The 13,244-nt window shown below is 40.0% G+C and overlaps 1 protein-coding gene across 1 annotated transcript in view; it reads left to right on the forward strand.

The window, feature by feature from the left end:
- Epha6 (Eph receptor A6) overlaps nucleotides 1–13,244 on the forward strand; it is a 962,116-nt gene that overhangs the window by 651,969 nt on the left and 296,903 nt on the right.

A 13,244-nucleotide genomic window follows, 5' to 3' on the forward strand; every position in this document is an offset into this window, starting at 1 on the left:
CTTCTGTATGACTACATTGTGCACCTTTGCATGGAGGTTTTATTTGCAGGCTCGCATCCAAATGGACCTAAAGCCAAGCTGTTTGGCAAATAATGTTGTATCTAAAGCTGAAGATAGGCCTACAGTCATGGGTCTGGCAAAGAGTAACGTATCTGCTCTCTCAGAATGACCCTTTTAGGTCTCCTGCCTGAGCAAAAAATTACAACATCCTACCCAAATCCATAACCCCCCACAAAATGTTATTTGTCTATAGATAGTCCATTTTTATAGCTAAAATTATCGTACAGATAGCTGGTCATTTGTATAAAAATTTTATATTTCAGTCAAAATACTTTGGCTCTTCTGGGTATGCTAGCTTTGCCTTGTTAGTAGAATGAAGCAGTCTGATGACAAACAATGTGAGGAAGAAAAGGTTTATTTCAGTTAATAAGAAGAAAGGCATGCTGTGGAGCACACCTGTCTAACACAGAGAAGACTCTGGAAGCACGGTGTAAATAGACGCGTTTCCAGGGAAGGGGATAAAAGAAAAGTAATTTATGAATTAACTCCTATTCATCCTGTTGGTCAGAGAAGGATTCCCTCTCCAGCATTAAGTGGACAGATAATATGATATAAGGATATACATAAATAAATGTGTGTGTGTGTGTGTGTGTGTGTGTGTGTGTGTGTGTGTGAAATGTACTATATAGGTCTATGAAGAAGTTACAGTTTTTGGGTTCGTGGGACCATGAGAGGAAGCCTGGTAAGGTCTTTAAGCCCCAAAGACCCCTAATCGATGGTAAATGCTTCGCCTGCTCTTGCTCAGGCCCCTGTCACATAGCTGTAGTCCCCCATAGAGAGATTTGTGGCCATTGGTCAAGTAAGGGCAACACCCAAGCTCTTTCACATGTAGATGAGGCATCCCTAACATCTCAGACCAAGACAATAGGAGAAGAGGCCACAGTCAAGTAGGCTCAGAGTTTTCCATGAAATACCTAGAGGCCTGAAAGGTAATCAATAAGGTTTCCTTTCCAAATATTCCTCCCCACAAAAGGTACTTAACTTCAGGCCCACCTTGAGAATTGGGGTATGGTTTTATGCATCCATTTTCTACTCTTACAATGAACTGTTTGGAACTACTGTCTTTCTTTCATCGAGATCCCAAGTGGGGATCCATGAAGAAGGCCTTCGGCTACAGAGCTTCAACCTAATCTTCTGTAGAAGTCCTCTCTCTGTGCTCCCAGCCACAACTGCAACCAAGCCCCATCCTCCAAGCCAAGGACTACCCTCCACCGGGACTAGTCAGAGCTCTCCTCCCCCAAGACCCCTCCACCCGACACTGGCCCCTGGCTAGACGAAGCCCAAGGTCCTCAACTCCATTCTCTGCTCTTCTGAAACTCCCAGCAATGCAGAAGCGATACATGGGAAACCAAGGGTCTGAGAACCCCAAGGCCCCAGTGTCATAGCAGGCCCAGAGACCCCAACCAGCTCCAGCTTTCCTACACCTTGGGCTGCGTTTTCCCACACCCCAGAAGTGACTCCGGGCTTCCCTACAGCCTGGCACCCAACATGTTGGTTGGTGTGGGGTAAGCACAGTCAAACACTGCTTTACACCTCCCCAGACAGCCTTGCCCTGTGGCAGAGCAGACACGGACCTACAACCCTACAACAGTTGGCAATAGAAGGAGCTAGTGTTATGGGATAAAAGTTTTGTAGTATCACATAGGAATAGTTCCCCCCTGATTCTTCATGAGGGTTATTGCTAGATTAATCATTCCATAAGCTGGCAAGGAACTCAAGAATACTGTCCTCTAGGGACTGGAGAGATGGCTCAGAGGTTAAGAGCACTGTCTGCTCTTCCAGAGGTCATGAGTTCAATTCCCAGCAACCACATGGTGGCTTTCAACCATCTATAATCAGGTCTGGTGCCCTCGTCTGGCCTGCAGGTGCATACATGCAGACAGAAAGCTGTATGATATATACATAATAAATAAATAAATGTTTAAAAAAAAGAATACTGTCCTCTAGGTCTGTCATGGCCACTGCCCTCCTAAACTCCCAGTAGCTGTGATTACACAAAATGTGGTCTATTAATGTTCCATCGCTGAGGATGTAAGAAGAGATAGAAGTTTCTTCCCAGGAATTTCTGAGCAGTTAGCAATTGCTAGGAGTTGGACTTACAAGGCCCTAACTCTCCTGAGGGATTTCATAGGCAGTTAACCATAGGTAGAGAGAGAGAGAGAGAGAGAGAGAGAGAGAGAGAGAGAGAGAGAGAGAGAGAGACTGAGACTGACTGGCTTTGGTTCACTGGTTCACTGTGGTTGCCCACATTCCAGTAAGGAATTCCAATCAATCTCATTGTTTTAGTAAGCTAGAGTTGAGTGGATCTCACATCAGTGTCCTATCTAGAGTAAATAAACAGCCAATGCATATCTCCCCGGAAAAATCACAAACCACAGCTGAATCCCCCATATGGGGTAGTTTGGAGGGAGGGTCTGTGCCTAATGTGTTTGATAAAAAGTGTGAGTGTGTTGAAGGAACTTAATCTGAAGAAATAGAAAAGATACGTGCCTTCCATTAGTGCTTTAGTCCATAGTCTCTCACAAGTTTGCAACAACAACAAAAGGAGCACAAAATAACAAAAAACAAATCTGAGTTTAAGGACATCTACCATATTATCCTCACAAACCTTGGCTTTAAATAGCTAACACTGGAATAAGTATAAAACAAGAATCAATTTTAAAAAGAAGAGCACTCGTTTTTGCCAAAAGAATGAGATCTATAGTATTTTGGGATGACACGATGACCTTGACTCTGTCTGGACTTGGATAAAATTATGAAGTGGCCTTGCTTTGTCTCATCTTGTCATGTCTCAGAATAGCCTTGTCTGAGGTTGGTATTATATCTGGTAGGAGAATAAAATAGCCTGCCGATCTATGAGTGCGTGCGGGACACACTTCCAAATGTAGAGGATGGTGTTATGTTACTAGATTTCTTTTTCTTTGGCATTTTAATGGACAAGTTAGTTGGAGGAAGGAAAGAGTTGGAAGAAAGTTTATTAGGGAAAGTATCCTGGAAAGAAGATGGCAAATCTCAGTTGTAGAGACTGAAACTAAGTAGATGTAAATGAAACAAAGGAAGAAATTTGTATTGCAGATCATTTGAGTCCTCCTGGGTGTGAGGTGGGGGAGGAGGGAAGAAAAGTGTAAAGAAAAACACCTTGAAATACCTGTTAGAGCCCTATAGAGGATAGCAATTAAGAGACTGAATGTACGGTATAAACAGAAGTTATATTGTCTTGCTGGATAGGGCTGTGGAGGTCAACAGAGATGTCTTTACACTGGATACATTGAGAATTGGGTGGCTGCTGACTGTACTAGGCAGAATGCCACAGCACCTCAATCTAGTGAGCAATGCCTGGAGGATTCCTGGGAGTCTCCAAGCTTCAGCACATATGGAAGGCTGAAGGATTATTCTGAGGACAGCAAAGGGTGGCATCTGCTGCAGCAGTGATAGGAAAGCACATTCAGCAACAGGGCCAAAGACAAGCAGGCAAGCTCCCTGTGTTTCCTCTGATCTCTACCGAGCTGCTTCCTGAAGGTGTTGCCTACTCTTGGGGAGGCACTTCTCCTCTCCATTAGTCCGACATGTACATCCCTCACAAACAGTATCTTGTCATTTAGATAATTCTAGGTCTAATGAAATTGACAAGATTTACCATCCCCACAAACAAAAGGCATGGTTGGTTGGTTGTTTAAACAACCAGGAGTGTGGCTTTTTGGGTTTGTTTTTTGTTTGTTTGTTTGTTTGTTTATGTAAAGGGGTTGAGAATGAAGGAGAGCTGGAATCTCAGATCACAGAGGATTAAATTTAGGCAAGCTGCCATGGTCATGGTGTCATAGCTTTCCAAGCAGACCGGACTTACTTCCCCCTGCTTTCCTCCAAGTTTCTGTTCAATTCTGCACAGTTTATGTGGAAAATCCAATACTAATTGATACATTCACATGGTCCTATATATTACACAATAAAATTGCTTGTCAAGAAAGGTTTTTACCACTACCTGGAAGATAGATGAGATTGTTAACTAGTAAATGCACTGTCCATGGCAGAAGATCAATTATCCTGTATATAATTTCCTTAGCCACCTTGAAACTAGACTGTAGTAGTTTTTACAGACTACCTAATATACAACCCATTTGAGCTAGGGCTTAAGTTTGGTATATGTTCTGGATAGATTTAAGTCAACATGACAAGCTAGAGTTGTCTGAAATGGAGTCTTGTGGACCTTGATTGAGAAAATGCCTCTATAAGATCTAGCTATAAGACATTTTTCTTATGGAAAATGGAGGAGTTAGAGAAAGAACTGAAGGAGCTGAAGGGGTTTGCAACCCACTGGAAAAATGACAATATCAACCAACCAGACCCTCCAGAGCTCCCAAGGACTAAACCACCAACCAAAGAGTATACATGGAGGGACCATGGCTCCAGACACATTTGTAGCAGAAGATGGCCTTGTCTGGCATCAGTAGGAGGAGAGTCCTGTGAAGGCTGGATTCCCCAATATAAGGGAATGCCAGGGTGTTGAAGTGGGATTAGGTGGGTGGGTGTGGGAGCATCTTCGTAGAAGCAGGGGGAAGGAAGATGGATATAGAAGGGGGGGAAAGGGATAACATTTGAAATGGAAATACATAAAATATCCAGTTAAAAAAAGGGAAGAATAAAAGCAATCTGAACTCATGATAAAAGGTTTCTAAAGTGATTAAAGTATACATTAAGTTTATATAACTCATTGGCACAAAGTACCATGTGAGGGCACTGTAATAATGATTGCAATTATGCATAAGTAGTCATTAATGTCATGTGCCTATAGTTCATCAGTTAACTATGTACTACACTGTGCATATAAATAGTCACAATGGTATTAAGGAATCATTTCTTTTACTTATGATCAAGTTACATGCAGGATGTTACTGTTAGAGTAACTGTTACTCTAAGGGCAGTCACATAATGAATTGGTCTTTGTCGATTTATGAAATTGTACTTTACAGCACTTTCCTCTGTGCGATGTATCCAGACCTTCTGCGAAAGAAGATCTGAACACATTTTGTAAGTGAGATTGTTTTTGGCCCAGGCCTGAAAAAAAATTCTCTAAGAATCTCAGCTCGTTAAGGCGTATTTACCACCCCAACAGCCAGTACACATATTTTATTTTAAAAAGTAACTCAGGGGTGTGGCTTTTTCGTTTCTCTGTCCCAAGGGGTTTTAAATGAAGAACTGGAATCTCAGATCACCATATTTAGTGCCAATGAAATAAGTGTGATAGCAGCCTGATCACACAGAGCTTGACATGAAGAAAACACCTGCTTGGTGTTAATAAGATGCATGAGTTTCAGACAACAGAAAACTGAAGGAAATTACCACTATGTCTATCGTGATTAAAGTACCAACAGAGCCGTCATTTCTTTCATTACATTCTAAAGTTTATTTGAATTCTTAGGATATTCACATGGGAAAAAATTATATGGATTTGGACTCAGGCCAGATATTGTATTTCTAAGTATTGCCAGATCTTTATTAATACTCTGTGATCTTTTTAGGGTTCAATAAAAGATAAAGAGAGGCAAAGAGAAACGATTGTGTTTTTCTATTTATTTATTAGGGGGAAAGGAGTTATCAACAGATGAATTCTAATACTAGTAAGTCTTGTGTGTATCAGACATTTGTTTAGACATATCCAAATGCCCTTCCCCCATTCCAAGGGCCCAGAAAAATGTTTCAATTTTCTATCAACTGTTATTTTTGGATTAAAAAAATACAAATTTTAGAAATCAAATTCATCATGAAAGAACTTTAAAAGCTCAGCTTCATTTTCTGTGAAATATGAACATCCAATTCCCAAAAAATTGAGAGCATGAAGTTAATATATTCATGTATTTCTTGCAAAATGTGGGCAAGATTTGTCAAGTCTGGTATTATAAGCACTATATTTTCTAGAGATAACATCCTGTTCAGTGGTTCCGTGTTTTCACTTGTGTGAATTTTTAATATATAAAAGACAAACCCCCAACTTTGAAGCCATCTTTCCCAGCCTACTAGCCTTTTTTTCTACCAGAGGGGGTGACTTTTTCCTTGATGAGAAATGATTTCTAGTTCTAGTACTAAAACTAACAATAAATCCTGATAATAATTATAACAACTGACTATCTTGTTAGACTGCCTTCTATTTCAGACGTGTGTGCTCTTAATCTTTTAAAAGAAAATATTGTCTATTTTACTTCGCCTTAATAAATAGTGGATATTACTCAAATACAGTCAACATTTGGTTGACTGAGTTGAATTGATGCAAAGATCATGTGGCTAATTAAAATCTGTGGTACTGCAATTTGTACTTTGATTATCTATCCATATCTAATAATTGATTAGAACTCTGAACTAATAAACTGAAGAGACATTATTATTCCTTCCACCCTTAAAAGATTGAAATTTAAGTAACTTAAACTCCTTTATGACTAATGCTACATAGTATGTGTGTGGGCTTCTTTGCCTTGTTGTTCCCTTTTTGTCAGTGCATGCATGTATGCGTGCATACACATGAGTGCACTGTAGGTAGGAGCATGTGGAAGCCATAGGAAAATGTGGATGTCTTCTCTCAATCTCACCTTATTTTTCTGAGGCACAGTTTCTTTCCCTGAACCTGGATCTCACAGTTTTCAGCGAAGCTCCAAGTAAGCAAACCCAGGTCAGATGGTTGCTGGGATCCTAATTCTTGTTCTTCTGCTTTTGCAACAAGTGCAAGAAGCAACTTTGCAGCAAGGAGCATCTCTCCAGCACCCTGTCCCCTTTGGTTTTGAGGCTGGGACTCATATATCACAGACTGCTTTGTAGCTGATGGTGACCTTGAGTTTCTGATACTCCTGTCTTTACCTTCTCAGAGCTAAGATTACAGACCTGTATCAACATGACTGGTTTATACTGGTGCAGAGAATTGAACCCAGAATTTCATGCATTCTATAAAAACATTACTACTAAACTACAATCCCAGCCACACTACATAGTTTGCACATACTTGCATACCTGCCATCACTTTTGATTTTCCCTGTATTCATTCTGGAAAGAGATCCTATGCAATAACATAAAATCTTAGCCCTACCAGGTTACAAATTGCTAAATTGACACCAAACATTATGTTCTTTAAAATATAGATTATTTTTCCCAACAAAAGTTAAGATTTTGGAGTTTAAATGTTATTTTTTTTCTTGTTCTGTATACAGATACATATGTGGAGGCAATCATATAGCTACCATAATAGTTTCTAAGAAGCCATGTAGCTTGTTTTATGAGATTTGTTGGCATTAAAATGTGCCTAGTAAGCAAGGTTGGCTTGAACAGTGAGTCCAGAGATCTGTGTGTCTCCACCTCTACTACATCTGTGTTCTGTTTTTTCTTCAATTTTTATTATTTTATTTATTTACATTCCACTCACTGCTCCCACTCAGTCCCATCTCCCACAGTTCCTCATTCCATTCCTCCTTCTCCTTGCCTTTAAGAGGGTGCTCTCCCCATCACCAGGCTTCCCCCTTCCCTGGAGCCTCAACTCTCTCCAGGATTAAATGCATCCTCTCACACTAGGGCCTGACCAGGCAGACCTCTGCTCTATTTGTGCCAGAGACCTCAGACTGGCCCATGTATACTCCTGGTTGGTGGATCAGTCTCTGGGAGCTCCCTGGGGTCTGGGTTAGTTGAGATCCCTGGTCTTCTTATGGGGTTGCTCTCCCCTTCAGCTTCTTCAATCTCTCCCTATTTCAACCATAGGGGTCCCCAACTTCAAGTCAATGGTTGGCTATAAGTATCTTCTTCTGTCTCAGACAGCTGCTGGTAGGGTGTCTCAGGGGACAGCCATGCTAGGCTCTCTTCTGTAAGCACAGCATAGCATCAGTAATAGTGTCAGGCCTTGGTGTACTCCCATGAGCTGGATCCCAAGTTGGGCTGGTCACCGAATTGCCTTTCCTTCAGTCTTTTCTGCATTTCTGTCCCTGCAGTTCTTTCAGACAGGAACACTTCTGGGTCAGAAATTTTGACTGTGAGTTAGTAACCCTGTCCCTCTGCTTGAAGCCATGTTTACCCACTAAAGATGTACTCTTTGAGTTCCCTCTCCTCAGTGCTGAGCATTTTGGCTAAGGTCACCCTCATTAAGTCCTTAGAATCTCTCACCTCCAGGGTCTCTGGTACTTTATAGAGGGACCCCGACCCCTTCACCCCCGATGCTGCTTATCTCTATTCATTCTCTTCACCCTCTGGGCTTCTTTACTGTCTCCTCCCCTGCCCTCCTGCCCATACCTGATCCTATTTCCCATTTCTCTCCTTTTCCTCTCCCACCTAGATCCCTCCCTCCCTTCCTCTGCCTCCAGTGATTATTTCCTTCCCACTTCTAAGTGGAATTTAAACATCCTAACATCTATGTTCTTTTTTTTTTATTTTTATTTTTCTTTTTTCTTTTTTTCGGAGCTGGGGACCGAACCCAGGGCCTTCCGCTTGCTAGGCAAGCGCTCTACCACTGAGCTAAATCCCCAACCCTATGTTCTTAACATGGGTTCTGGGGATCAAACTCAGGTCTTCATACTTCTGTACAAGAGCATTATTAGCGATTTTTCCCCATTCCCTTAATCTTTGTTGAATGCGCTGCATTATGCTGAGAGAGCCATGACATTTTCTGTAACAGCCCTTCTGAGTCAGTTGCCTTGTGTCTTCACCATACCTTCCTGTTTCTGATCTTTTAATCTTTGTCTTAAGCATACCCATCTTGAATGTTCTACCCCATCTGTACTTGTACATCCTACTATATTCACAGATCAACATAATGTCTATCCCTCGCATCAAGTCCTCAAATCATAGTTATTCTTAATGGAAATAGCATTTATATGGATGGACTACTCTTAAGTGATTTGTATTTGTCTCCTATTTTTTTAATGGAGTGCAAGAAAGTACTATATATTTCTATGACTCTCATAGCAATGTCATGTGGTAACTATTTAGAAAATACTTGTGAATTTAACCTATCAATGTAACTAGAACTGAAATATAATTCATCTTCCTACACTTATGTCTCCATGAATATAATCCTGTATCCTATATAATCAGTTATTATAATTGTGTTTAGCATGGTTTTTTTAATATTGATAAATTAGTTAAAACAATATTGCTTTCTAATTGTCATAAAGCCCAGACTTATAACTTCAGGAGTCAAATAAATTATGCATACCAGGAAGATTATCTGAACAGAGCAAGAATTTGGCCCATAGATTAGGACTGAGAAGAGGACCAGGAAGTGTCAAATAATTAATGATTGCTTTTCTCGGGAATTACACTAGCACCTCCCATTCTACTGGAATTATGTAGCAGATAAGGGATGTCTCTCGAGGAGCTGCCTTGACGCAGAAATAACAACACCTTCAACGTTTCTGAGAATTGATTAATATTTTTATTTCATGATAATAATTCTATGAACACCACTCCACCTAAATTTGTAATACAAAATGGCAAAAGTACTATAAATACATCAGGCATATATTTTTTACCCTATCTAAAGAAAAAGCATTTTTCTTTTTTTTTTTTTCTTATAAAAGAAAGCTTTTAATTGGAAGCTTGCTTACAGTTTCAGAAGCTTAGTTCATTATCATCAAGGCAGAAAACCTGGCAGTATTCAGGTGTGGTGTTGGAGAGCTACCTCAGGGTCCTCGGGCAGAGGGGCTGGGGGCCTCAGAGAGAGATCGAGGGCTTAACATGGGCTTTTGGAACCTCAAACCCACACACCAGGGATATACTCCCTATAGCAAGACCACACCTCCTAATTCTTCTGATCCTTTCAAACAGTCCACGCCTCCATTCAATACAGGAGCATACATGGGCCATTCTTATTCAAACCGCTGCATTGGGTGTGGTTGATTCCATAAAAAAGGGCAGCTTTAATGATCTAATTCAACTCTCTCTTTGTGATGTTATTTTGTTAATGGTAGTTTGTAAAGTGTTCGTGGCAGGTTTCCTCTTAATCCAACTAGCTCCCAAGTAATTGAGTCTGGACTATTATATTTATTTAACAAGCTTTAAGGGCACAACAACTGAACAGTATTGCTCAATTTTGATCTTGTAAACCAATCTGGCTAGCTCCCAGTTAAAATCCCAGTTGATAACTTGCATTTTAGTACTGATCTGGCTTTCTGGGATATAGATGGGCTTTCTCATGGTGTCGCTTGGATTCTCCTCTTCTGGCTAATGCCCACTTCCCCACCCCCCCAACACCCGCCCCCCATACCCTGGCTGTCCTGCAAATTCTATGAAGATAAGGCTGACCTCACATTGACACATCTGCCCATGGAATATTTGGATTGGGACATGTGCCACCAAGTCAGGTATAAAATAAATATTTAAGACATGATTTTCATAATATGCAGAATGAATTAGTTCAGATGGGATAGAGGGGAAATTTTTCTGAGCCTGAACTCCTTTGTGCTTCATGTCTTTTTTTTTTCTTATTTAGAGAATACTTTATTAGTTTTTGTAATCAAACCCACGTATATAAGACCTTACATATTTAATACAGTGTGTTACCCCTGTACAAATGGAAAAAACTTAAGTTCAACATTTCTAGACCAATATGGCTGTTAATTTCTGTACAGTGCCAACTCAACACAGTAAACGGGGATACTTTTTTCGAAAGTTGACAGCACAGGTAAAGTTTCAAAAAATTCAAATTATATATCTGTATATATATATTTATATTTATATAAAAAGACCAATAATAGCAGTGTGTTATGCATCAACAGCAGCAACAGCTTTTCCAGGTTCTGCAGTCATCTGAACAAAACTGTAGAGACATCCAGCACACTCCATTAAAAAAAAAAAAGTAAAAAAAAACAAAACCCGAGAAAACAGCACAGTTCTGTTACTCTTGTGGTACCTGGCACCATTTTTTTTTTAAATTAGCTTCTCAATCATCATCTGGAAGGAAAACATTCTGAGCAACATCATTAAAAACAGCTCTGATAAAGCACGGTCACTACTACGTATCATAAAGCAGGTACAAGCTATTTTACATCCACAGAGGTATGATACAGTACTGTCCTACATCTATAATACTAGAGGATACAATTTAAAAGGCATTATTTGAGACTTGATTCTACTTTTCCAGCAGAGGGCCCAAAGGATGGTGTGACACAGCTTTGTAAAGAAACATACTCTAGACAGGATTTCCTTTCACTAGTGGCACACTTTTAAGGATTCATTCTCTCCATGAATGTCAGCTAAAACCGTTATTAAAAAAATGAAATATCCCTAGAACAAAACCGTATAACCACCGGATTCACATGAAGATGACCTAGTGGAGACAAGCTGGACATCACCTTACCAACAAGCTATCAAATCTGTTATGTTTAAACAGTGAGACCTCCAAGGAAGGAGATGCCAAGTAGTGCTTCAAAGCTTCGGACCACAATCAAACACAGCATCCTTTTCAACAGAAGCAGAAGCTCATCTGAATATGCTCATGGATGCTGACATCAACATTTAATCATCTCCTCACTCATCCAGGAAGAGGGGGAGATCAGTTACTACTGAACTTTAATGTGTTCAACCAAATCACCATGTTACAAAAATAGCAAGCTGCCATAATAAAAAATAAGGCTCCTCTATCCAGCACCAGATAGCATCATTTTACTTTCAAGCCTAGAAATTGCACACTTGTATATAAACCAATCGAAGATGAGGATTGAGAGTTCATCTTGGTGGATTTTTCCTTTGATGAATATGAAGTGTCCTTCCTTATCTTTTTTGATGACTTTTAATTGAAAATTGATTTTATTTGATATTAGAATGGCTACTCCAGCTTGCTTCTTCTGACCATTTGCTTGGAAAGTTGTTTTCCAGCCTTTCACTCTGAGGTAGTGTCTGTCTTTGTCTCTGAGGTGTATTTCCTGTAGGCAGCAGAATGCAGGGTCCTCGTTGCGTATCCAGTTTGTTAATCTATGTCTTTTTATTGGGGAGTTGAGGCCATTGATGTTGAGAGATATTAAGGAATAGTGATTATTGCTTCCTGTTATATTCATATTTGGATGTGAGGTTATGTTTGTGTGCTTTCATTCTCTTTGTTTTGTTGCCAAGACAATTAGTTTCTTGCTTCTTCTAGGGTATAGCTTGCCTCCTTATGTTGGGCTTTGCCCTTTATTATCCTTTGTAGTGCTGGATTTGTAGAAAGATATTGTGTAAATTTGGTTTTGTCATGGAATATCTTGGTTTCTCCATCTATGTTAATTGAGAGTTTTGCAGGATACAGTAACCTGGGCTGGCATTTGTGTTCTCTTAGGGTCTGTATGACATCTGTCCAGGATCTTCTGGCCTTCATAGTTTCTGGCGAGAAGTCTGGTGTGATTCTGATAGGTCTGCCTTTATATATTACTTGACCTTTTTCCCTTACTGCTTTTAATATTCTTTCTTTATTTTGTGCGTTTGGTGTTTTGACAATTATGTGACGGGAGGTGTTTCTTTTCTGGTCCAATCTATTTGGAGTTCTGTAGGCTTCTTGTATGCCTATGGGTATCTCTTTTCTTCTATGATTTTGTTGAAGATATTTACTGGTCCTTTGAGCTGGGAGTCTTCACTCTCTTCTATACCTATTATCCTTAGGTTTGATCTTCTCATTGAGTCCTGGATTTCCTGTATGTTTTGGACCAGTAGCTTTTTCCGCTTTACATTATCTTTGACAGTTGAGTCAATGATTTCTATGGAATCTTCTGCTCCCGAGATTCTCTCTTCCATCTCTTGTATTCTGTTGGTGAAGCTTGTATCTACAGCTGCTTGTCTTTTCTTTTGATTTTCTATGTCCAGGGTTGTTTCCATGTGTTCTTTCTTGATTGCTTCTATTTCCATTTTTAATTCCTTCAACTGTTTGATTGTGTTTTCCTGGAATTCTTTCAGGGATTTTTGCGATTCCTCTCTGTAGGCTTCTACTTGTTCTCTAAGGGAGTTCTTTATGTCTTTCTTGAAGTCCTCCAGCATCATGATCAAATATGATTTTGAAACTAGATCTTGCTTTTCTGGTGTGTTTGGATATTCCGTGTTTGCTTTGGTGGGAGAATTGGGCTCCGATGATGCCATGTAGTCTTGGTTTCTGTTGCTTGGGTTCCTGCGCTTGCCTCTCGCCATCAGATTATCTCTAGTGTTACTTTGTTCTGCTATTTCTGACCGTGGCTAGACTGTCCTATAAGCCTGTGTGT

Source organism: Rattus norvegicus, chromosome 11 (genome assembly GCF_021556685.1).
Source record: "Rattus norvegicus strain SHRSP/BbbUtx chromosome 11, alternate assembly SHRSP_T2T, whole genome shotgun sequence".
In the NCBI taxonomy this organism is placed as follows: Eukaryota; Metazoa; Chordata; class Mammalia; order Rodentia; family Muridae; genus Rattus; species Rattus norvegicus.